Source organism: Schistocerca serialis, chromosome 10, assembly GCF_023864345.2.
Source record: "Schistocerca serialis cubense isolate TAMUIC-IGC-003099 chromosome 10, iqSchSeri2.2, whole genome shotgun sequence".
NCBI lineage: Eukaryota > Metazoa > Arthropoda > Insecta > Orthoptera > Acrididae > Schistocerca > Schistocerca serialis.
In genome coordinates, this window is record NC_064647.1 from 242,520,780 (window position 1) to 242,544,941 (window position 24,162).

Below are 24,162 nucleotides of genomic sequence, written 5' to 3' on the forward strand. Positions count from 1 at the left end.
GCCCACAAACAGCCTCAACGAAGGTCCACTACACTGTGGACGCAACTGAACAAACTGCAAGCAGCTGGTTTATCCATTCTTCCCCGTCTACATGTTATGTGTATACAAAAGGTTACAGATAAACAGAGTGCAATATTTACTGCTGCAATTAAAGAGTGAATGAGTTACTAGCGAATGTGATAGACAAAGAGGACCGTCGAAATCAGTATCTATGTACATTAACTGAGCTTTTGTTTATACTCCCACGTGTCCACAAACAAAAGCGCGCTGATATACAGGAGTTTATCGACTGTTTGTCATTACAACATTGGGGCCTCCAATCTTATCTAGGAGCCACATACTGACCGCCCGCGCACAGTTATCTGTGTGACTCTCGAACCAGTTAAAGAAAGGAAAATGATCGTAGAGAGTACGCATTCAAGTCAGTAACAAAATCACTTGATGAAACAAGGCGACATATACAGAAAATGCACTGAAGTGCTGTCTGCATCGATACGAAATGTGAGAATGCAATGTACACAAAACATTGTTTGCTTTGTATTTTTATTTTATTTTTTTTCTTCTTTTCGGTTATAAGATCAGCACATTCCATTGCCTCCCACACAGCCATCCGTCAAAACCAAACTTTAGTTCGCACTGTCAATTGGCATCTCAGAATGTGACGCCGGCAGCTATCTGAAAACCGAAGTAAGACAGTACCCAGGGGACAACCATCCGTAGAAAACAGCAGTTAGATGACCTGAAGATGTGCGCTGCAAAGTCGGTCGAAATGTCGGCATTTTAGTTGGTTTACTGTTTCATAATGACGCGGCCTACTACACAATATGATTTCATTCTAATTTTTAACAAAAATGAATAAAACACTTCCATCTAAAAAGATTTGAACATAAATATAATTTATTCGTTTTCTTGTAGTACACGAGAAATTCTTGTTTTAGGAAAAAAAACTTAAATCTTTTTCCAGTTGTTGCAATTCTACAGCTGAATTTTTCTAATTTACACCTGAAACCAGTTCGAACAACGTATAAACATAGCACACAGGAAGTGTTCCGCAAAAAGGACTTGAAAACATTTTTTTTCATAGAAACCAGTTAGTGGTCTTCTGGATACAAAACGTACACTGCTAGAGTCGCCTTTTTATGACCACCACCACCACCACCACCACCACCACCACCACCACCACCACCACCGTCGTCGTCGTCGTCGTCATTATTATTTTTTTATCTGATTTGGCCTGCTAAGGAACCACATGAAATAACTAATGTCTTTTTTTTTCTCCTTTCCTTCTTTCCACCACTTCGTTGTTCTTTCCCTAAGTTTTATCTCTTCTGTCCATGTCTTTTCCTTTGTTTTCTCCTGGAATCCCTTTAACTTTTACTTTTGCTCCGAACTTTCCTCCCATTTCTTCCTCCGTCACTTTCGTTTTCGTCACGTCTGGTTTAATTTTTTTGATCCACGTCGTTGATGTTTTTGGTTTCTATAAAAGAAAGTTAAAAATTACTTTGTTATTCTGTGTTTATCTAGTCTGTTTTGGTGTCGATAGAATATTGCTGTTCTCTTCCTCATCGCGCCTAAAACTCGTTCTGTTCTTTCACAAACTTCTTTATTAATTCTCAGTTTCCATTTCCCATTGCAATACGTTGCATTATGGATATAGATTTCTTGTTATACAGGTATTTTGTAACTTGAAAAACCACCTCCAATTTCCTTGACCTTGCTACGTTAGCTACTTTGTCCAAAGCATCTGTTTGTAGTATTTCACTTAGATATTTAAATTTTATTATTATTACTAATTTCCGATTTAATGAAAATTATGTGAATGATGTTTCGCAGCCTCGTGGAATACTCTCGTAACACCGGGAAAACCTGAAGACACTTCATTTTAAGAACTAAAGCAATTTTTTACATGTTTTGTATGTGTGTGATATTGTGCTGCAAACTGGCTGTGTTAATGTATGTCTCTAATATTTAAACACATTCTAGAGTGCTTGGACAAAATTATGTAGAAAAAAATAAAACACCCATCTCGCAAAGAAATGGTTCCAAATGCCACTGGCGAGGGAACTCTTGTAACTATGATGATAAAACGCGTTACTCGTCTTACTTAAATTCAGGAACCAGCTACCTTGTTTACGAACTTTTGTTTATATCAACATGTGTAATACATTTCTAAATCTCCAATTAGCACATCGTTAAAAACGTTGACTATAATTCGTGTGTTGCAGTTACTCTGTGCAAAACGACAAGTTTGTTTAACTATCACACTTGGCGAGCTGTAGGTCTACAATACGCTACTCGCTAAACGCACTCGTCTTCTGTTCTGCCCCTGGCAGTTCCCAATTTCCGTGGCACAAAAACAGTGCAGCGTCCGCCATGTTTGTTTACATCCGAAAGTTAGGCCTACAATCAACGCTTTACTTACCAAATTTTGAAGGTACTGCTGAAGACAATGCATACATTAAATATCTTCAATTTAACCTTCCGAATGACTAAAACTTAAAATGGCATAGTACACAATGTACTGTACAACAGGAACTGATTAACTTGAACTACATTCAGTATTACAGAACTAATAAAGTACATGTTATATAAAGGAGTTAATTTCATCTATTTTACTCACAGTTAATAAATTTGACTCACTGGAGTGACATTAAGAATGAATAAGTGAAGAAAAATTGACATACATCATGCAAAGTTACTATACACGTTGGATATGACAACAGAAATTTATTGCTAATATTATGTTTTTTTCAGGGCTGTGTTTGGCGCTTGGTTGTGTCAGTCAGTTATGGAAGTTTATAAGAAACATTTCGATGGGTAACTCCTTTCCGTTATTTAGAAAGTCATTTGGGAATGCACATTTGTAAGGATGGAATTCAATTTGTTAGACTATGTGCATTCTTTTATCTTTGTTGGCCAGGTGAAGTATTAATTGTAGGTTGTATGGTATGTCTTCTGTCACCAATTGAAGATGGGGTAAAGGCAGAAAGGCATACTGGTGTAACTAAAAATATAAATAGTCTTGTTGTGATTGGAAGATGCTGTCGACGTTTATCTGTGTTTGCGAATGAATGTTGGTGTTTGTTTGGTGTGAGCGGTGCCAGCAGCTAAGTACCTGTGTAGGAGTATTGCGACGTAAGTAGTTGTTCATATCCAGTTTTATTGTAACGTCCTGTGAGAGCAGGTGAGAGCGTAGTAATAAATAAAAATAAAAAAAGGATGCTGTAAACAGCATATACAACCGCAGTAGAGTGAGAAAACACACCACAGATGCTAAAGTGGACGAAAAACTTAATTATAGTGACACACACAATCGCGACCCACAAGAAGTTATTCTCAAAAATAATCCAATTCTTTACGACTACTTTGCAGATGACGTAATGTCACAGCGTCAGGTATAAAAGGAAGCCGACATGTAGAAATTAGTTTTCACAAATAATGAATTTCCACGCAAGCAGTAGAAACAAATTAAACAAAATGTACATATTACAGTTTTTAGGCCTGAAATAGAAAAACTACCATGAAGTTTGTACGATACTGTAAAATCGAAATCCATAGAAGATGAAACACAGGTGTCGAAACATGTCTGGGTACATAGAAAAAGGAATAGATAGTATTTTGTATCATCATGATCAGTTATCTGCTATATTAGCAGGTCCTTTGCCTCTCCATTTTCTGCGATCCATTGCTTCCTTCTTAAGGCTGCTGTATGTTGTACCGTCCATCATGTCATCCAGTATCTGGAATCTCTTCCTTCCTCGCTTCCTTTTCCCTTCTACATAACCTTCTAAAACTGTTTTTATCAGTCCGTCATTCTTTCTTAATATATGCCCAATCCAATTTCTTTTTCTTCCCTTTATTACATCTAGTAACTGTCTTCTCTCCCACTCTTCTCAGTACCTCTTCATTTTTTACTCTGTCCATCCAACTTATTCTTTCCATCTTCCGCCATGTCCAGATCTCAAAAGCCTCCAGCCTTTCTCTATCTTTTTTTCCTCATAGTCCATGTTTCAGCGCCATATAGAAGAACACTCCATACAAGACATTTTATGAGTCTCTTTCTGAGTTCTCTGTCCAGACTGCTGCAGAAGATTCTCCTTTTCTTATAAAACGCTTCTTTTGCCATTGCTATCCTTGTTTTAATTTCTGTGGTGCACTTCCAGTCGGTGTCTATCCTGGTTCCAAGATACTTAAAATTTTTGCACCTGTTCTAGTGTTTCTCCATTCAGCATAATTTTTATTTCCTTATTTCCTCCTAGTGCCAATACTTTTGTTTTATTTGTGTTTATTTTGTATAACGTGGAAAAAATTAAAAATATATAGAAAGTGACTTGTCGCTATATTTGTATAAAAAATGTAATGCTCTGCCAAAGAGCGCAACAGTCAACTTTACTCAGCGATTAGAATGCGTAGAAAACGAAATGCGCAGAGCACAGTAGTTTCCCGGGAGCGTTTAATGCGCGTATTCGCTGGCGGTGGTCTCCAGGAACTCCGGGGGCTATTAGGAGAACGGAACAGATGCGGCTGCGAGCTTCACTTGCTTAGGCGAACAGGATGGGGGGGGGGGGGGGGGGGGCGGGGGGCGGAAAGCCCGGTAGCGGCCGGGAAGTCCTGTCTCTGGTTTACCGCGGCGCGCCGCTGCTCGCTTGTCGTGTGACGTATTACTCGCGGGGAGCCCCTCTTCACCCCTACTGCAGCCAGCGCTCTTCTTCCGTCCCCCTCCCCCCCCCCCCCCCCCCCCCCCACCATCCGACCGCTGCGCGACAGGCGTTGAATGCCGCTGACACCTCGGCGGCCGGCGGCGGTTATCAGCTGTTTCGCCAGCGGCGCAGCCAGGAAACCTCGCCGCGTCAAAAAGCCCTTATAGAGAAGACGACGCGGGGAGGGGGACAGCGGGCAGAGAGAGAGGGTGGGGCGAAGAGTGAGACGGAGCGGCGGAGGAAATGAGGGAATGACAAGGATGGTGTAGAGAGAGAGAGAGAGAGAGAGAGAGAGAGAGAGAGAGAGAGAGAGGAGTCTGGCGCCGCAGTTGCGGCGATCTGCCGCCAGAGGCGCTCGATGCCTGTCACTCGGTTTTCGCGTCGGCGGCCGTCGGATGCTGATGCTCGGCTGTTGGCGGCGGGATGGCGGAGGGGGAAAGCGGTGGGGGCGACGAGTGGTGGGGGGGCACGAGGGGGAGGGACGGGCGCTCACCCTCTGAGAGGAGTCAGTCAGTCGCTGCCCGCCGAGGCGGAAGGACGTGTCCGTGCGTGTGTGTTGTGTCCACTGTGTGTGTGCGCGGAGCAGCGTCTGGCGCGCGCGGAGCCGACTGCGAGACGCGGCACGTAGGACGAGTCGCCAGCAGCTCGTTATCTCCGTCTCGCGGGCGAGCAAGGACTTCGCCAGCCGCGCCGTGTGGCCCCTGCCCGGAGCAGGAAGGGGACCCTGCCGCTATCACCGTATATCGGTGCTACGTCAGTGTGTGCGCGCTCGCTCGCCTTTATCGCCACAAGTGCTGGCGCCCCGGCTGCGCTTTAGTGAACGCGACAGCTCCGTGGCAGGCTGGTATTGTGCGCGACCCACGTGCAAAGTGCATCACAGCTGGAAGTGAACAGTGAAAGACAAGTGCTAACAAGTGAAGTTACAGTGGTTGTCGCACAAAAAAAAAAAAAAAAAAGGAACAGTGTAGTGTCGACTGTGTTGGAATTTCCCGAGCTCCCTGGCGAGCAATCCACAGTGCGATAAAAAAAAAAAAATACACTGACCGGTGTGTTGTATAGTCTCGTATCCCCTGTGACGACAGATGCTGGGCGAGACAAGTGCGTGACAAATAACGGTTCCGTCTGCCGTCGCTTCTGGGAACTTTGTACCCACACACGTACTGCCTAGGATATACATACGTACACAGTCATCGCTCCACTCCCAGCGAGCCACGACTCCACGAAAAAGGTGAGTGCGTGTGTAGTGTTTTTTTTCGCAGTAGTGTCGAGTTAGTGCCGAAACTGAGTGGTGTGGGTGTGCGGAAACGCTTGCGGGAGAGCAATGCGACCCTTTTTTTTCCCACCGCTAGTCTCCATTCTGCCGCGGCCGAACGGGCGACCTCATTTTCGGAGCCCAGCGGCCGTTCGCCTCGCATGTCCGTGCGTGCGTGCGTGCGCGCATACGCAGCGGAAATCTCTGCGGGCGATCCTCGGTGCCAGTTCGCCCGCACTTAATTTTTCCCTGCTGTCAGGCGCGCGACGCCTGTTTGTCGCAGCCAGGCTGCGCAACGCGCAGAGCTGCTCTTATTTTCTGACGCCATTGTCTGTCACGGTCGCCAAGTCGCCTCGCCGGCCAGCCAGCTAGCTAGCTATTAGCTATCGCGCCTAGCGGACCGCAAAACCAGTTACGCACGACCTCTTCCTCTTTTCTCGGCCCTCTCCTTCTCTTTTGTTCCCTCCCCCTTTTAATTATATTGCTTCTGGTCCACCGCTCTTTTTCCGCGTCAGCGCGAGACCATCTGTCTGGCGTAACGATCGCTCCCTAATAGACGACAAAGCGGCAGTAAACGGAGGAGAGCGCTGCCCGGCTCGCCGCTTTGAAACTAATCTCATTCTTCTACAGCTCGCCGCTCCGCAGGAAAACCCATCACTTACCTAACATTACGCGCTCGATTCTTCCCCCCTCCCGTTACTTTTTAATTAGCGTCCAATTATCGAGTCAATTCCGCAGTCATACCTGGGCATAACTCCGGTGACGCGAAGCATATTCCGGCAGTTAAGCTACTCGATTACATTTCACCGCAGCCATTTAACGTTTTGTGACGAGGGGGGACACAGTGATCCCCCCTCCTTCGTCACTCTTCTGGCGTCCCGTCGGAAGTTGCCCCGTTCGGCCGTGACAACTCGATTGCGGAATGCACAGAACGGTTTCTTTGTTCGTCGCACGTCTGTCGCAAGCCCAATTAGTGCGAACCGATAGCCGTGAAAATTTCGCCGCAGCCTGGCGCAAATTTTTTCCACCTGTGAGCTAACACTTCACTGAGGAAATAGTAAGAGATTGATGGTTTTCGTGTCCATAGATCTCTGCGATGATAATGTGTGCGCTCAGGCTGAAAGAGTGTAAAGGAAATTCGTTCTGGATAGACAATGAAACTGCCTTTTTTAAAAAAAGGCTTACCTCGAGGCACAATGAAGCACTTGCAGATAAGTCAACAACCGAATTATAGGCAGTTAACACGTCGTACGCCTGATAAAAGTTACGCGTTTTCTTTCACGTTGACGTCGGAAACACAAGAGGTTGAGCGTTGGCTCTGCATCTACGGTGGCGGAGAGTATTCCTTACCAGTACTGGCGAATTTCAGCCCTATTGCCAGTTTGCATCAGTCTTAGTCGTTTGGTTCTCGAGATGCTTGTGCGCGGTGACAGCACAGTGTTCTTCGAGTACAGCTGGTTCCACAAGTTCACGCAACAAGGTTTCACGACAATTCCGTCTTTGGCTCCACTGAAGTTGCCCTGGAATTTGTGTTACATTTCGCATATTAGTTATATCGACCCGTTACGTCCCTAGCAGCACGTCTTTTAAATCGTTCGGTCTCTTACGTCACGTTTAACTGAGGACTCGAAACGTCGCAACAATGCACTAGCCACTAGCGTCTTCTACCGCGTTTTCTCCCTTACTGTACTCTCCCGATTGTTCTAAGAAGTCTTATGTCAGCCAATCGCCGTTCCCGCTGATCCAGTTTCATATCGTATATCCCGTAAATATTTGAACGGTATGATGTGGTCGACACGTTCTCCACTAATCTCGTGATCGCTCACTTTTGGTTTCTCTGTTACGGGTATTGTTCTCAGAGAGAGGAGTCAGCCAAGAAATACGTGCGAAAGTGGCGAAGTCGGAATTGTTGGTGCAAAATCTCAGCGCCGCAACTCGCCAATACAAATTCTGACACTGGACAGTGGTCAGACGAAACCAGCGAACTACGCGCGTTGCTATAATTCGTACAGCGTTCAGATTCCGTGAGCAAGATTTGCAGAGCGAAACACTTGTGTTTTCGACGATATTCAATGGATAATTGAAATCTTGCCGTTTACAGTCTCTTCTACAGCGATTTTGAAAACTGTTGAAAGCGTTTAGATTTCTAATTGTTATTAACACTCATTGTAAAGGAGGGAGAATCTGCGAACGCCGGCAGATGTTTCAGTTATCTGTGACGAAATTGCGGTCGGTAAAATATTGTGGACTCATGTCCAGTTAGGTGTAGACAACGTATCAGTCTAGTGCAAAGAATGGCAGCTGTGCGCGTCACGAACTGCAAAACTGTGCTCTCATTTGAGGACAGTGTTGACGAGTCGTAAGTAGAGCCACTCGCGTCATACAAATATTTGCGATGTGTAGGTGTGTCTGTTCAGTGGAACGACCACGTAGAGTTGACTGTGACAAGCTACGATTCAGTGGTAAAGGCACTGCCGTTTGCTGAAGAGTCTCTGATGAAACACTTACGCGGACCATAGTTGAACAGTAAAGGGAATATGGAACCCACGTCAGGTCAGACTGATAAGGGATGTGGGATCGTGTGGAAAAGAAGGGGTGGGGGTGTGCGACTGGTAAATGGCGGACAGTCCGATAGAAATGTTGAAAACTCTTACAACGCAAGTTCCCGAAAAAGCCAGTCTTACACCTCGAGAGAAAACGCTTAGAGAAAAACCTCAAGGATCGTCTTTCACGGCATAAACTAACGACATTCTAACTGCCCCCTGCACGTTTATACTTTAGCGACCGTGCAAAGCTCAGGCAAATGGCGATAGTACAGCAGCCGATTTTTGCACTCTCCGCCCGCGGGCGAAATGGAAAGGAACCACAGCATATCGAACTGTAGCACCCGCCGTTACGTACTTCTCTGTGATTCACAGAGAACAGGCGTGGCAGCTTTGTTTACCGCCATGCATCAGACCACTGTAGACATACTGTCCTGCCTTCGCACAGGTAGAAATTTAAACGTCCGCCTCTTACAACGGGCTGTTCCACCGCCGGCGATCAGACGATTCCATTCTCCTATACGTGAAAGCGATTACAGCCCGCTGGTGTAACAGTAGGCACTCCCTTGCTTATAGCTACTACCTGCTTGACACTTTTTTTAACCCCCCCCCCCCCCCCCGTTGCGTTTCATTTGACGGGAGCAATGTCAGCGAACGACAAAAAAGCTACTGCGCCCGTCGTGACAAGTTTTTAGCTAATTGTTCCTCCCCCACCGGCAGCGGTGGTCGTGTGCCACAGCTCCGACGCCCACTCGCATAACTAAGTGGGAGGCGCGCCGGCAGTTTAAATTAATTCTGAACGGAAACACTCGCCATTATTCCACCGTCTGTGTGTGTGTGTGTGTGTGTGTGTGTGTGTGTGTGTGTGTGTGTGCGCGCGCGTGCGCACTTCTGCCCTCCCCCCCTTCCGGACAGTTTATTCACCGGTGGGAGGGGAAAATTAAGCGACCTAAACAGTGCGAAATACGACAAAGCTTCACGTCTCGTACCCTCCCTTTCCCTTTCTTCCGTTCTTTCATTTTTTTTTTTTAAACATGTGCTTCGCGCAGTTGGCCATTCTGTGTAGCCACTTTGGAGAGGCGCGAGGGTGCGCACAAAACCACTAATCGAACATTCAGGCGCGCGTTAAGTGCTAATTAATTGAAGACGGCGAAGTCGATTAGTGGTGGCGCTAATTCTGCACCTCTCTCCCCCCCCCCCTCACCCTCCCTCTCCGCTCACGGGTTTTTCAATTTCCCCTCTCTCTCTCTCTCTCTCTCTCTCTCTCTCTCTCTCTCTCTCTCTCTCCCCTCCCCCTATCTGATAAGGCAGACCGATCCTCTAATGAACTGTTCGGTATTGTAGGGGCGGCAGAAAAAAAAAAGAATAAGGAAGGAAAAAAGAAAAGGAAATCGTTTCACTCCCCCAACAGCGGATTACGTGGCGCGTGCAAAGTGGGCTGTCGCTGCGCTAGTCCGATTACATCGTTACGCCAGCACTGAGGTTTTCATTTTTGAGACCGGAAAGCTGATACAGTCATCACCTTCCGAAAGAAAACCCCGCACCGTATGTTTATAGAGCGTAACCGTTAAAAAGACTCCACTCACTGTACATTATTCTCGAATAATAAACAAACATCTGTCAAAGTAAAACAACTGTACTGAAATGCGCGCTAACTGAATCAGGTGGTGCTGAGAAAATTAGATGAGAAAATGAGTTCTGTTACTTGGGTCGCACAAACGTGACCTTGACCGAATTAGAACTGCACTATATTGTCTCAAAAACCTTAGATTATTTCCAAGCCATTCCTTCTACTTCCCTGTTAATGATTTTAATTGTTTCATTTCCACTTCGTTTCTTAGTGCTGCCTCTAAAGAATTGATTGACGCAATGTGGTCTCCTGATCTCATAATCGGATACTATCGGCTTCTTTTTTTCTCTCGGGTGTAGGGCACAGTTCTCCGTTTATTCACATTCACGATGAGATGCCAGTCATTGCTCCAAGTAAACACTTTGTCCAGATCTTTATACATTTCCTCAAGACCGTCCAGTGACGGTAATTACTCATAGCCCGTAGCACTTTTGGCAAATATTCGTATAATGCTTCTAATCCAGTACGCAGGTGCAGATAACGTTGTTTCTGTGTACTGAGAATATTAAACGTCCAGATTAACTTCCTTCGGTCGCACACGATTTTACCCTCGTTTCTGCCACACTCTCGCCATCCAGTTTAACGTTGTTGCTCTGGTCTTCAGTTCCAGGACTGGTTTTTCGGAGCTCTCCATCCACACTGCTCTATCCTGTCTAATCCTCTTTATCCCTTAATATCTATGAGAATCTTCATCTATTTGAACCAAATTATTGTTGTCAAGCGTTGCTCTCCCAGACAAATATCCCTAGAAAAAAAAACTTCCTAGCACTTAAATTTACGTTCGATTATACACTTCCCTTCCTCAGAAACGTTTTTATTGTTGTAGACAATCCATACTTTGCATCTTTGCTTCGGCAGTTATTTAGTTGCCAAATAGTAAAATTCATCTACTACCTTCAGTGCCTCATTTTCTAAACTAATTCCTCTCAGCATCGTCTGCCTTGATTCTACTGCATTCCACTATCCTTCTTTTACTTTTGTTCGTAACAGTCTTATAACCTCTTTTCAAGACGCTATTCATCCGTTCAAGTGGTTTTCCCCGTCCTTTGCTGGCTCTGTTTTATCACGTTCTCACGCAAAATTTAAGTCCTGTATGGACCTGGGCCATGCTACATTATTCAACATGTACGACTTTCTCATTTAAAGTTACTTTTTTGCAATTATTTACTATTACATGGAAAGGAGGGTCATAAAGTCACGCAATGTTCCGTTGTGTTCCCTGAATTCGAGATACTGATCCAGTACCCGAGAAAGTGAGTTTCGAACCTCCGCCGGATTACCCAGATTCACGTATCCAGATAATAAGCGTGCACATAAACACTTTTGTTCGGAGAATACAGCCCCGCATACGCGCTCGTTAGGTATCCGACGGGGGCAGATCTTGATGTCAGATAAGCGTATAATTTACCGAGCGCTTCCTGAGATGAAGATGTGTAAGTAAACGACCGCCCTTGCAAAGTGTGAGCTACAGCGGACGACTCGCTTAAAGAGGCGAAGTTTTTGTCCCAGTAGGTGTGTGGTTTCTTTTATTATTTTCCGTGTCGAAGATTAGCGGACCATTTAGACACGGAATTGCAGGCTTCTTACTGCGCGTTGCGCGGCTTGCATAACTATCGGGCGTCAGATCTTAACTTGGTTTCTTCCCCTCATTAGACTGCAACAGGCGCCTGCGTTCTCTCTGCCTGCCTCCTTCCCTCCCCCTTCTTTCTCCTCCCTCCCCCACCACACACACACACACACACACACACACACACACACACACACACACGTGCGCGAGTTTACGCTCGGCAGATCGACTCCTGCCCGCCCTCGGCGGGATTAATGGCAGTTCATTAGTCGCTCTAATAGGCGCAGTTAAATTCCCATTCGTTTTTAACGACCGGCGCGGCTCAAAAGGTGGCTGCTCGTCATATTCTTGTTCTGCGCTGAAACAGCCACGGCGACGAGAGTGAAATGGCCCCGCAGACGTCTCTGTCATCGGGTGCCGCTCCTTCCTCAGGGATTGGTTCCTTTTCAGAGCGCAGCGTCTCGCTGTGCCGAAGTGAAAGGAAATACGTTCTCCCTGTTCATTTTAGAAGTGGCACTTTGCTTACGGAATGTTATGCAGATACTTCGGAACACGCGACGCAACGCTGACCCTACCACTTATCTTCCTAAGACAGATTATACAAAGGCTAATCTCCGTTTGAAGCATTTTTTTAGATTTGGAGAAACCTTTTGAATTTCTTGACTGGAATACACTCGTTTGAGTTCCGAAGGCAGCTGGGGTAAAATAAGGCTGTTTACTACTTTTGCGGACACCAGACTGCACTTGCAAGGTCCAAAGAGCGTGAAATACGGGCTATAAATTAAAATAAAATGGTTCAAATGGCTCTGAGCACTATGGGACTGCACATCTTAGGTCATCAGTCCCCTAGAACTTAGAACTACTTAAACCTAACTAACCTAAGGACGTCACACACATCCATGCCCGAGGCAGGATTCGAACCTGCGACCGTAGCAGTCCCGCGGTTCCGGACTGCAGCGCCTAGAACCGCACCGCCACCGAATACGGGCTATTGCAGAGAATGTTTGTCCCAGGTATAGAGCAAGCAGTAAAGGACACCAAGGAGGAATTTGGAGACAGAATTAAAGTTCACGTAGAAGAGATAACAACTTTGAGTTTTGCCGCTGACATTGTAATTGTGGCGAAAAGATTTGGAAAAGCAGTTCTTTACTGAGCACTCAAAGGACCTGCATCCAGAAAATGACCGAAGTTTTTTTTTTTATACTGGAATTGAAGACTTTCCTTTTTATAATGACGCATGTATTTTGTATTCAGCTCAATTTTAAGTATTTTTATTTTATTTGCTAAGAATATGCTGACATAAGTTTGTCCTGATATGTTTTTCATTCATTTACGCTTTCCAGTAATTTCGCATATAGTTTGTCTGTGGATCAAAATGGCTCTGAGCACTATGAGACTTAACTTCTCAGGTCATCAGTCCCCTAGAACTTAGAACTACTTAAACCTAACTAACCTAAGGACATCACACACATCCATGCCCGAGGCAGGATTCGAACCTGCGACCGTAGCGGTCACGCGGTTCCAAACTGAAGCGCTTAGAACCGCACGGCCATACCGGCCGGCTCTGTGGATCATGTTTCAGTAGTTGGCCAACAAGGTACAAATGGCAACTGTTTAAGCTTCAGAATGACATAACTTTGTTTTTTCTTTATGACTTGTATTGTTAGTTCGTTTTAGTCGGGGTGCGATTCACTAATCACCTGTTTATTTATTTATTTTTTTTAAACTCCAGTGAGTTAGGTAAATAGTTTGTAGTGTTAATGGGGACAGTGCTCGTCCCAGTAGCGAGCAACTGAGACATTCAGGTGAAAGAAGCTTCTAGGAGCTGAGGACCAGAATTCCGATGCAAATCTGATCGTTTGCTATGTCCTCTCGATCGCATGTACGGCCGTGAAGACATGTCATCAATACATCAGTGTCTAGCAGATACTGAAAACTGACTTTATACTATCGTTGATACATGTTGGTAGACTGTGGGTATGTTGTGACCCCTCGTGCCCACTGCATTTCCACCAAGTCTGTGGTCCCTTAGGACACAATCAGTGTAAAATATATTACACTCTAGACTATAGAGCACACGGTACTGTTGCCACGCACAAAAAAAGAAAAAAAAGGCTCTAAGCACTATGGGACTTAACATCTAACCTAAGGAGAGCACACACATCCGTGCCCGAGGCAGGATTCGAACCTGCGACCGTAGCAGCAGCGCGGTTCCGGAATAAAGCGCCTAGAACCGCTCGGCCACAGCGGCCGGCACCACACACACCTAAGGAAACATTATTGGGTGTCGAGTGCAGTGCATAATACATGATCAGTGGTGCATCACTCAAATAAAGAGAGGAAGAAGAGTGCCGAAAGGGATGAGAAGAGTTTGTAGACACAAGCTGGGCAAAAGACGAAAGCCGCCGACCAGTTATCTATTGGCTTGGAAAAATCATTCCTCCATTCCGGGATTTCCTTAAACTGCTACTGAAACTTCAAACTCCATTCCCCACAAATGTGCTTTATCGCCATATATGGAGCATTTTCAAGTGAATTATTGTAGGTAAAGACCTAAGATTTTCACTGTTTCATCATAGCCATTCCACTAAATGCCACAAAATAATTCCGTGCCAGCAGCAGTTAAGAAAAAATTTGTTTTAATTTTTCCAAGCCATAAAAATACTGTTATGTGAAGACTAATCACCTACACGCTGAAATCCCAAAGGTACAGAACGTACCCACCTTGCTAGTCTCCAGAAATTAACTATGTAGTTCAAATGCTGTAACAGAAAAATTCCTTAAATTTCACATTGCGAATATTGGACAGTCTGGGCTCCTTAATTTCTTTTAGACAATACTTGACGAACTAGTGCCAAATATTTGTACATGACGGAATCTGCTTAATCGTATAGTGAAATTATACAACCCTTTTACGTTTCGTCACGAACACAACTGCCGGAATATTACAGCAAATTTTCTTGCCCTGTAGGGAGCTGCCAGCACAAATTATTGGAACTTGTTCCAGAAAGTTCACTTTCTTTAATGTGTTGTTAGCTGGTGAGTCACTGTGTCAGACACATTACCAAAGTTGTTAATATTGTTCCTCTGCTTACTAGTTTTACCAAGTCCGTGTTCTGTGCAAATGTCAAACATTTATTGGAAAGTGAGGTTTCTGACAGCGCCTCAATGTTTATGACGTCACATGTCCTAACCATGTGTCGTGCTGTGTATTTTGCAAGGACATTCATTGGTATGCAAGCTATGTTGAGAATAAATTAAAACGTCGTGCCTAATGCTCACGTTTGACAGCATGAACAGTGGAAATGTCTTTTTTTTTTGGAGGGGAGGGATTCAGCGGTCAGCAAGAAAAAGTTTCGAATTGAAATTATGTGTAAAGTTTATTATAAGTAGCAAAGTGCTCCGATTCTGAAATAGTGGACGAATAACGTCCGTGTATTGGCGCACCGACAGTTTCGTGTTCGATGGATCATTTGCTCAATAAATCTTAATGATGTGGAACGAGTCATTTTACATTCTCATTTGTAAATATGGCTGCATGCTGAACATTTATAAGTTCATTAATATTATTATTATTATTATTATATATAGATGTTACTTAGTAATTCCTACAAGTCATTTTTTGGACGTTACAGTAATAGAAATTATTCTACGGAATTGCAGTAGTTGTCAAGGAGAAACATTTTCAATTTGTTTTCCTGTCTGTCAGAGATTTTACTACTGAGTAAGTAATCAAAAATTTTAGTTGCTTAATCGCGCACCCCTTTTTGGACTAAAGGCAACCGTAATGTGGAGTGATGAAAGTCGTTTTTCCTTCTGGTATTGTAATTATGTACGTCATTGTTCCTTTTGAACCGCAGTGGATTATTTACAACAAACTTCATGAGGGGGGTAAATATACTGTGGAGCAGGAGTCAAATCCCTAAAACACAGATGCCTGTAAGGTGATCCTGAGTGAGCACCACATGTCATTCTTCCAGCACGCTGTTGAGCAATTTAGACTTTATGAAAGAACATTATTCCATAAAACACTACTGAATGAAAATGCCAACTTACTGATTTGCCTCTCACAAGGATTGTAAGTGCAAATGTAGCTGGACTAAGATGTTTTAGAAGTTGCAAAATGTGCTTTTTCCAGGTTAAATTCTCATCAGTATGGACATTAAGAATTTTGAAATGTACGCCCTATTCATTATTTCCTCGCCATTTGTTACACTTAATCACTCGTGTAGTACCCCTAGATATGCAGAAATGAACATGTTGCGTCTTCTTAAAACTGAGAGTGAGTCCACTCGCATAAAACCAGTCACAGAAACTTTTAAGAACCTTGTTTACTATTTCTTCTGTTGCTTTATGTACACTGTCTAGAGGTAAACATAAAGTTTCTAACTGTGACACTTGTCTTACTGTGTTAAAGGTGAACATAAGAGCAATGTTCTTCATGAATAGATCGACACAGCTTTCTAAATCCCAACTGTATGAAATATTGTAAATGAAATTTCTCACACCGGAGCCGTTAGATAGGCAACCAACAACAGGGAATGCGCCGAATTAGTCGTTCAGTACGTAATACAGATATGTGGATCGGTGCCTGTGGCGAGGCGCTCGTTGCCTTTATAGCTGGCATTCATTACTCTTTCTTGTTGAACAGCTCCCAGTTTTAGTTTCGTCGTTTTTTCCCCTCCTGACGTGCGCGCTTTCCTCCGGCTTTCTTTATCGCTCCTGTTTTCCTGTATCTCTTTTGTCCACGACTGTCAGTAACGCCTCCTCACGAACGTCCTTCGCCGTCCTTGTCCCCACTGAAGAAGAGGAAGAAGAAGCGAGACTGGAGAAAGAAAGGATGGGGCGAGCTACTGGAGTGGAAAGGAGGGAGGGGAGGGAGAGAGAGAGAGAGAGAGAGAGAGAGAGAGAGAGAGAATGCAAGCGGCTGTCGCAAGTGAGCTGAACACTCAGCAAAGGCAGGGTGCGGGGAGCGACCGTGAAAATTCTGCTCTGTAGAATGACGTGCGCGGCGCACGTACGAATGCAAGAGCGTTCGCAGTCCCACGCAGGCTACTGCGTGAATGCCTAGCGTCGAGGTAGTCTCATTCCGTTTGATGGCACATGGTGTGTGTTTCGATTTTGTCGCGCGCTTTTAATAGAGATGTTTCTCAACAACACTCGCGGTAAGGAAAAAGGTTTGCTGGAGGGGGGGGGGGGGGGGGGGGGCACGAGCGCACAACCTGCTCTGTGTGCAGTCACAGAGAACCGTCCCTCCGGTAATTGCGTTGGTAATGATAGCCATTGCAGCGATAAACAATGTCGGCAACATTCTCCAGTACAGGTGTAGTAGTTGCCGTTTTCGACACGAATACAACTATTCGCTGATTGGTCGAACTTCCTTGCGCGACAAAATGTCAGATTTGAACCGCTAATAACTACCAGTCTAATAATGAGTAAACAATGGATGAGCCCACGACGGGTACATCCTATCTGTATGTGCTTTTCGTGGAGTATTTGTTTTTCTGTGTTGTCATCGTACCAGTGTAGGAATACGCGCGTGAGTGTCACGATTTAGTTTTGTGTGCAGTTACAAACTGGCGTAGCGTGGCCACGCGTTTAGCTAGGAAACTGATCCTATTGTTATTGTGAAGAGCGTGCGCCGCATTACCGGAACACAAAGTGAGACAATTAAAATATGCGGTGGAGTGTTACCCTGAAAATTGCGGAATAATGAGAGCTATCGTCTCAAATGTCTCGTAAACGTCTCCGCAATTACAGAAAACGCGAGTCGGAGAGAAGATCGCGTCAAAAAAAAAAAGTTCAGTGTCCAGAGAATGCGAGAGCTATGGCAGGACCGGAATCGAAATAAAAAAGAAAAAATAGTTGCAAAGGGATTAAGTAGTCGGCAAGCAGTGGAAAGTGGCAGTCCTTACTGTATAGTGATTTGCTGTAACCACTTTAGTCCATAGTTAAATTACATATCAGTACGAAACAACAGTTATGATTTTATTTGACGTCTACTGCACAGACCCGAACGGTGCATATAGAAATTTTAATATTTTAATTTTATTATTATTCTTTCTTCCTGTCGCAGCTGCCATCTCCGGACCACGCATGTTTTGGCCCGTTTTCAACTTTTTCTTTCCTTGTAAACCAAGGTGCCGCTGGAGTTTACTGTCTGCTCCAGTGTTACCCGCTCATCTTGCGAGCCTTTTTCTATCTCAATGAAGTACGTCTTGCTGAGAAAGTAGCGAAGAACTGACTGCTCAGCCCTGCAGGAAGACAGAGTTCATGGTCGTTGCTGTCATCTGCTGAATTCTCTGTTTTCTTTGACCAGGATATTTCGTGAATATACATCATCTCCTATATCTAATTCCTCGATCAGTCCTTTTCTATTCATAGCAAGGCATCCGGCAGCATATAGTACCTCCAGCGTGTAGTTATGTCATGTGCTGCTGCTTTCTTCTAGTAGGCAAATCCGTTCAGTTCGTATGCTGTACCCGCTTTTCCGATGCGTGATGCAGCTGCTCCGTTATCTGAGGTTTTTGTCTCTGCCCACTCCGAGACTTTTAAACTTCTCCCATGTCCAGTGCCTTGGGTGCTGACTTGATCTACGTAATATCTCTGTTTCCTCGAATGATATCTGGAGCCAATCTTCGCTCACTGTGTCTTCAGGTGATCTATTTACTGCAGTTCAGATTTCGGCACTAATGAACCATATACTCGAACAAGCATTTTCATAAATTTAGAGGTTTGTTTTAGACTTCTTCGTGCCCAACATTTCTCAGAATGGGCTCCTTTTTTCGCTGGTCACATCATCTTGTTTCATTCTCCGGTATCTCTGCCACCCAAACTGCCTAAAAATATTCCTACCCGTTATACCAAGTTGTGTTATTCCTGCTTCTCGACGTCTTTTTTTTACTACACCGGTCCATTTTATTGCTTCAATTTTACCTTCGAAAAAATTATTCACTTTCGTAGAATTATGCAACCTGACTAATTAGTCTGTTTGCTTCCATTCTTTTTATACGCCCATAAAATTTTAGTCCGTATATTTTTTTCGTATTGCAATAAACTTGGCATACTTTTTCCAATTCCTTTATTAGATATTAATAATCTCTAGATTTCTCCTTCACAGTTATTCGGAACTAAATTTTTCCTGGTTACTTTTTGTTTCCTCTCTTAGATTTTTTCAATGTTTCTCTTTCATTTTAAAATAAGCGATTCACAGTCACACCGACCATGACATTCTGCTTTGAGAATTTCGTTGTAACGTCTCTGTTCTGAGATGCGCGCGTGCGTGTGCGTGTGTGTTTTCTGTTGATTTATGTAATGTACAGACTTTTTAAATTCTTTGTGTCCATCTTTTCATATATATGACTACAAAACTGTAATCACCGATTCCTGATAGTATTTGTAATTAGTTAGCATCCAATCTTCAACATTCTTCTCTAATGCCATACTTAAAATGGTCCTATTCTCTTCACGTCTTAACTGTTTCAGTGCCATCTGAGACAAACGCCAGAGACAATCTTTTGTTGCTGCTCCCAGTCTGTATTTTATATCCTCCCTACTTCGGACATTATCAGTGATTTTGCTGCCCAAATAGTAAAACTCATCTATACTTTTAGTATCTTATTTCCTAATATAATGCCCTCACAGCATCGCCTGATTCACTGTGACTATATTCCACTATCCATGTTTTACTTTTGTTGATCATCGTACAATCGCTTTCCAAGATGCTACCCTTGTCCCTTACATAATTGAAGTGTCTTCTGTATAGTTTTCATTTCTTCCCCCCTGAACTTTTAATTCCGTTCCCAAATTTCGGAATGTTGCAGTTTACTGCTTGCTCAATGTACAGATTTAATAACATCTGGGATAGGCTAAAACCCTGTTCACTAGCTTCTCAAATGTGGCTTCCTGTTCATGCCCTTCGGTTTTTATCACTACTGTATGGTTTGTGTACAAGTTGTAGAGGTCATTTAGCTCCTGTAATTTATCCCTGCTGTGTTCAGAATTTCATGTACGGATGCTATAAGCGTAGGTTTGTTTTGTTCCACCTGTCGTCCGAGATACGTCGTAGGGTCAGTATCACGTCGCGTGTCCCTACATTTCTCCAGAACCCAAACTGATCTTTCACGAGATCGGCTTATGACAGTTTTTCCACTCTTCTGCACAAAATTCGTGTCAGTGTTTTGCAGTCCGTGACTTCCTAAACTAATCAGTCCGTTCAGAGCACCTGCTGGGCCTTTCGATGCCGGCCGACCGCCGTGTCGTACTCTGCCAGTGGCGCCACAGGATGCGGTAGGTAGCGGGGTGAGGGCAGCACGCCGCTCTGTCAGTCTCGGTCAGCTGGAGACGCTACTAATCGCTCCTCGACTGACTTCCAGACCTCCCACAGAGGGGAAGTCCCTGGCAGTGCCGTGTGCAACACGCTGGTGGTTTTGCAATGCTCTCACCTGCCTGCACTTGCCTTCTGATACTGGAATCAATACACCCCTCTCCAGACAGTATCACACGTTTGCGTCACCGACTGCCCCAAACCTGGCTCGGTAGCGCGTCTGATCCTGCGATTACAGACACAGTAGCCTGCGAGCTGGCCACTCTGGGGCAGGCCCACACTTCTGGGCGAGAAAGGCCCCGTGCGGCTCGGCTCAGACAGCTGTTGGCCCCGGTCCAAACGGCAGCGTCCTTCGCAGCTTCACATACTCGTGGCACACTCCGCCCTACAGTGTCGCACGCAACATCAGATAAAACCCCAAGGCCGTCGCGAAACCCATCGCGAGGACACTTTTCGGTATCCAGGAGTCTCAGTCATTTCACACGCAGTTCCAATGATCGTCGACACCTGTAGAACCGACTGTCGAGTTGCGATGCGTCAGTCCGTGGGAATATTGCCGTCGACACGGGGGCAGCCGCCGTATTGCGGTTGCTTAAGGAATTGTGATTGTATCCACGCGTGCACCTCTTCATCCTAAGCGAATCGACGGTCACGAATGTCTTCCCAAAAAAGGACCGTATGGGCGACGTGTAAGGGCTTCACAGCAACGTGGCCGAAACAACCTTGGCGGTGTAATATTATATCCTGACATTATATATATATATACACTCCTGGAAATTGAAATAAGAACACCGTGAATTCATTGTCCCAGGAAGGGGAAACTTTATTGACACATTCCTGGGGTCAGATACATCACATGATCACACTGACAGAACCACAGGCACATGGACACAGGCAACAGAGCATGCACGATGTCGGCACTAGTACAGTGTATATCCACCTTTCGCAGCAATGCAGGCTGCTATTCTCCCATGGAGACGATCGTAGAGATGCTGGATGTAGTCCTGTGGAACGGCTTGCCATGCCATTTCCACCTGGCGCCTCAGTTGGACCAGCGTTCGTGCTGGACGTGCAGACCGCGTGAGACGACGCTTCATCCAGTCCCAAACATGCTCAATGGGGGACAGATCCGGAGATCTTGCTGGCCAGGGTAGTTGACTTACACCTTCTAGAGCACGTTGGGTGGCACGGGATACATGCGGACGTGCATTGTCCTGTTGGAACAGCAAGTTCCCTTGCCGATCTTGGAATGGTAGAACGATGGGTTCGATGACGGTTTGGATGTACCGTGCACTATTCAGTGTCCCCTCGACGATCACCAGTGGTGTACGGCCAGTGTAGGAGATCGCTCCCCACACCATGATGCCGGGTGTTGGCCCTGTGTGCCTCGGTCGTATGCAGTCCTGATTGTGGCGCTCACCTGCACGGCGCCAAACACGCATACGACCATCATTGGCACCAAGGCAGAAGCGACTCTCATCGCTGAAGACGACACGTCTCCATTCGTCCCTCCATTCACGCCTGTCGCGACACCACTGGAGGCGGGCTGCACGATGTTGGGGCGTGAGCGGAAGACGGCCTAACGGTGTGCGGGACCGTAGCCCAGCTTCATGGAGACGGTTGCGAATGGTCCTCGCCGATACCCCAGGAGCAACAGTGTCCCTAATTTGCTGGGAAGTGGCGGTGCGGTCCCCTACGGCACTGCGTAGGATCCTACGGTCTTGGCGTGCATCCGTGCGTCGCTGCGGTCCGGTCCCAGGTCGACGGGCACGTGCACCTTCCGCCGACCACTGGCGACAACATTGATGTACTGTGGAGACCTCACGCCCCACGTGTTGAGCAATTCGGCGGTACGTCCACCCGGCCTCCCGCATGCCCACTATACGCCCTCGCTCAAAGTCCGTCAACTGCACATACGGTTCACGTCCACGCTGTCGCGGCATGCTACCAGTGTTAAAGACTGCGATGGAGCTCCGTATGCCACGGCAAACTGGCTGACACTGACGGCGGCGGTGCACAAATGCTGCGCAGCTAGCGCCATTCGACGGCCAACACCGCGGTTCCTGGTGTGTCCGCTGTGCCGTGCGTGTGATCATTGCTTGTACAGCCCTCTCGCAGTGTCCGGAGCATGTATGGTGGGTCTGACACACCGGTGTCAATGTGTTCTTTTTTCCATTTCCAGGAGTGTATTTATTCAGCACTTTTGGCATTTCCAGGCACCAATACAGCGGGAATTATTCTGCAACAGAACAAAGCCGTCTGTCAACATTGTTGGGCGGTTGGACTTCAATGCTTGCATGGTTCTATAGGCAACCAGTAACATTTTTCCAAGGAGGCATCGGCCGTCTTGTCGCACAGTTTCACACGTGTAGCAACTGTTACGGCGATTGCCCTTGAAATAATTAGTTTACTTACTTTTTTTTTATCTCTGTCATTTTCACTTGACAGCCCGTTACGAAAGGCTGAAAAAGAATAGGGCGTAACTAATTTATCGATCCTCGTAACTGAAGTGCAGTGGAAGCATCTCAGTCTGTTCCACGCGCTCATTAGGGGGTGCCTTGCGGTTCTCTGCCACTGTGAAGTTGTCAGCAGTTTACTCGGGGTTAATACGCGAGTGTGGCGCGTGCGTGGCGCCCGTTTGAGGCGTCAGCGACGGCTCAGAAGACACGGCCGGCAGCCGGAGACGCCGGAGTAACCCAGTTATTTATTGCAGTGGGCCGTGCGCTGCGCGCTTGTTATCTGCCGGGCCGTTATACCGGCTGGCTGCCTGGCCCGGCCCGCTCCCCCTCCCCCTTCTCCCCCCCCCCCCTGCCGGCCAGCTCTCCTCCTCCCCTCCACTCTACCGTCCTCCGTCTCCCCCCCTCCCACCACCACCCGTGTGCCCAGCGCGGAGCCACCGCACACAACCCGCGCGTCCGACGTATCGAGCGATCGATGCGATAACGCAAGCGGGCACTAAACCGGTTATCACCCGAGTAGATTGTTTGTCGTCCGCCCCCTCTCTCTCTCTCACTCTCTCGCGCGCGCGTTCTGCCGTGTCCTTTACAACATCGTGTGTGTGTCTGTGTGTGTGTGTGTGTGTGTGTGGCAGCAACCGAGCGCAGCGGAGGAGGAAGCCGGTGGAAGTCTACCTGGCGCTTCCGAGTCGAGGTGACCGTCGATTAGTCTGGAAGTGCCTCGCGTCCTGCCCCATTTACACTATAAGCACTGGTCTACAGAGAAGTCGATATCTCGCGTCGGCTGAAGCCCCAACGTTTTATTTCCGTTAGCCCCGCCTGTTAATGTGGCTTTCGACGTATTCACAGAGTCGCGGGTTCGTCGCCTACCACTGCCTGTCTCTTGTCCGGCCTACAGAGGAAGGGACACTAGGTGCCTGTTTAATGGTGCGTCCACGTCGACATCATCGTCATTACGGCCATAACGATCAAGTTCCCGCCAAGGGCGCCGGCATACAGAGGGCAAATACCAATTAATTAAAAGAAAGAACGAGGGCGCCACCATCACTTAACCACACAGAGAGCTACACGCCCTCGGTAAGCTGTGTGCCTACTGGGTATCAGTTGTGCGACTGGATTCGTGATTTCTTGTCAGGAAGGTCGCAGTTCGTAGTAATAGACGGCAAATCATCGAGTAAAGCTGAAGTTATATCAGGTGTTCCCCAGGGAAGCGTCCTGGGACCCTTGCTGTTCCTGATCTATATAAATCACCTGGGTGACAAGCTGAGCAGTTCTCTTAGGTTGTTCGCAGATGATGCTGTAATTTACCGTCTAGTAAGGTCATCCGAAGACCAGTATCAGTTGCAAAGCGATTTAGAAAAGATTGCTGTATGGTGTGGCAGGTGGCAGTTGACGCTAAATAACGGAAAGTGTGAGGTGAACCACATGAGTTCCAAAATAAATCCGCTGGAATTCGATTACTCGATAAATAGTACAATTCTCAAGGCTGTCAATTCAACTAAGTACCTGGATGTTAAAATTACGAACAACTTCAGTTGGAAAGACCACATGATAATATTGTGGGGAAGGAGAGCCAAAGGTTGCGTTTCATCGGCAGGACACTTAGAAGATGCAACAAGTCCACTAAAGAGACAGCTTACACTACACTCGTTCGTCCTCTGTTAGAATATTGCTGCGCGGTGTGGGAT

The 24,162-nt window shown here is 46.0% G+C and overlaps 1 protein-coding gene across 1 annotated transcript in view; it reads left to right on the forward strand.

Annotated features, from left to right (window-relative positions):
- Positions 1 to 5,648: 5,648 nt before the first annotated feature.
- LOC126424968 (uncharacterized) overlaps positions 5,649 to 24,162 on the forward strand; it is a 175,045-nt gene continuing 156,531 nt past the window's right edge. The window contains exon 1 of the mRNA XM_050087847.1: positions 5,649 to 5,928. The gene's annotated coding sequence lies outside the window, so the exon portion shown is untranslated. The remainder of the gene's footprint in view (positions 5,929 to 24,162) is intronic.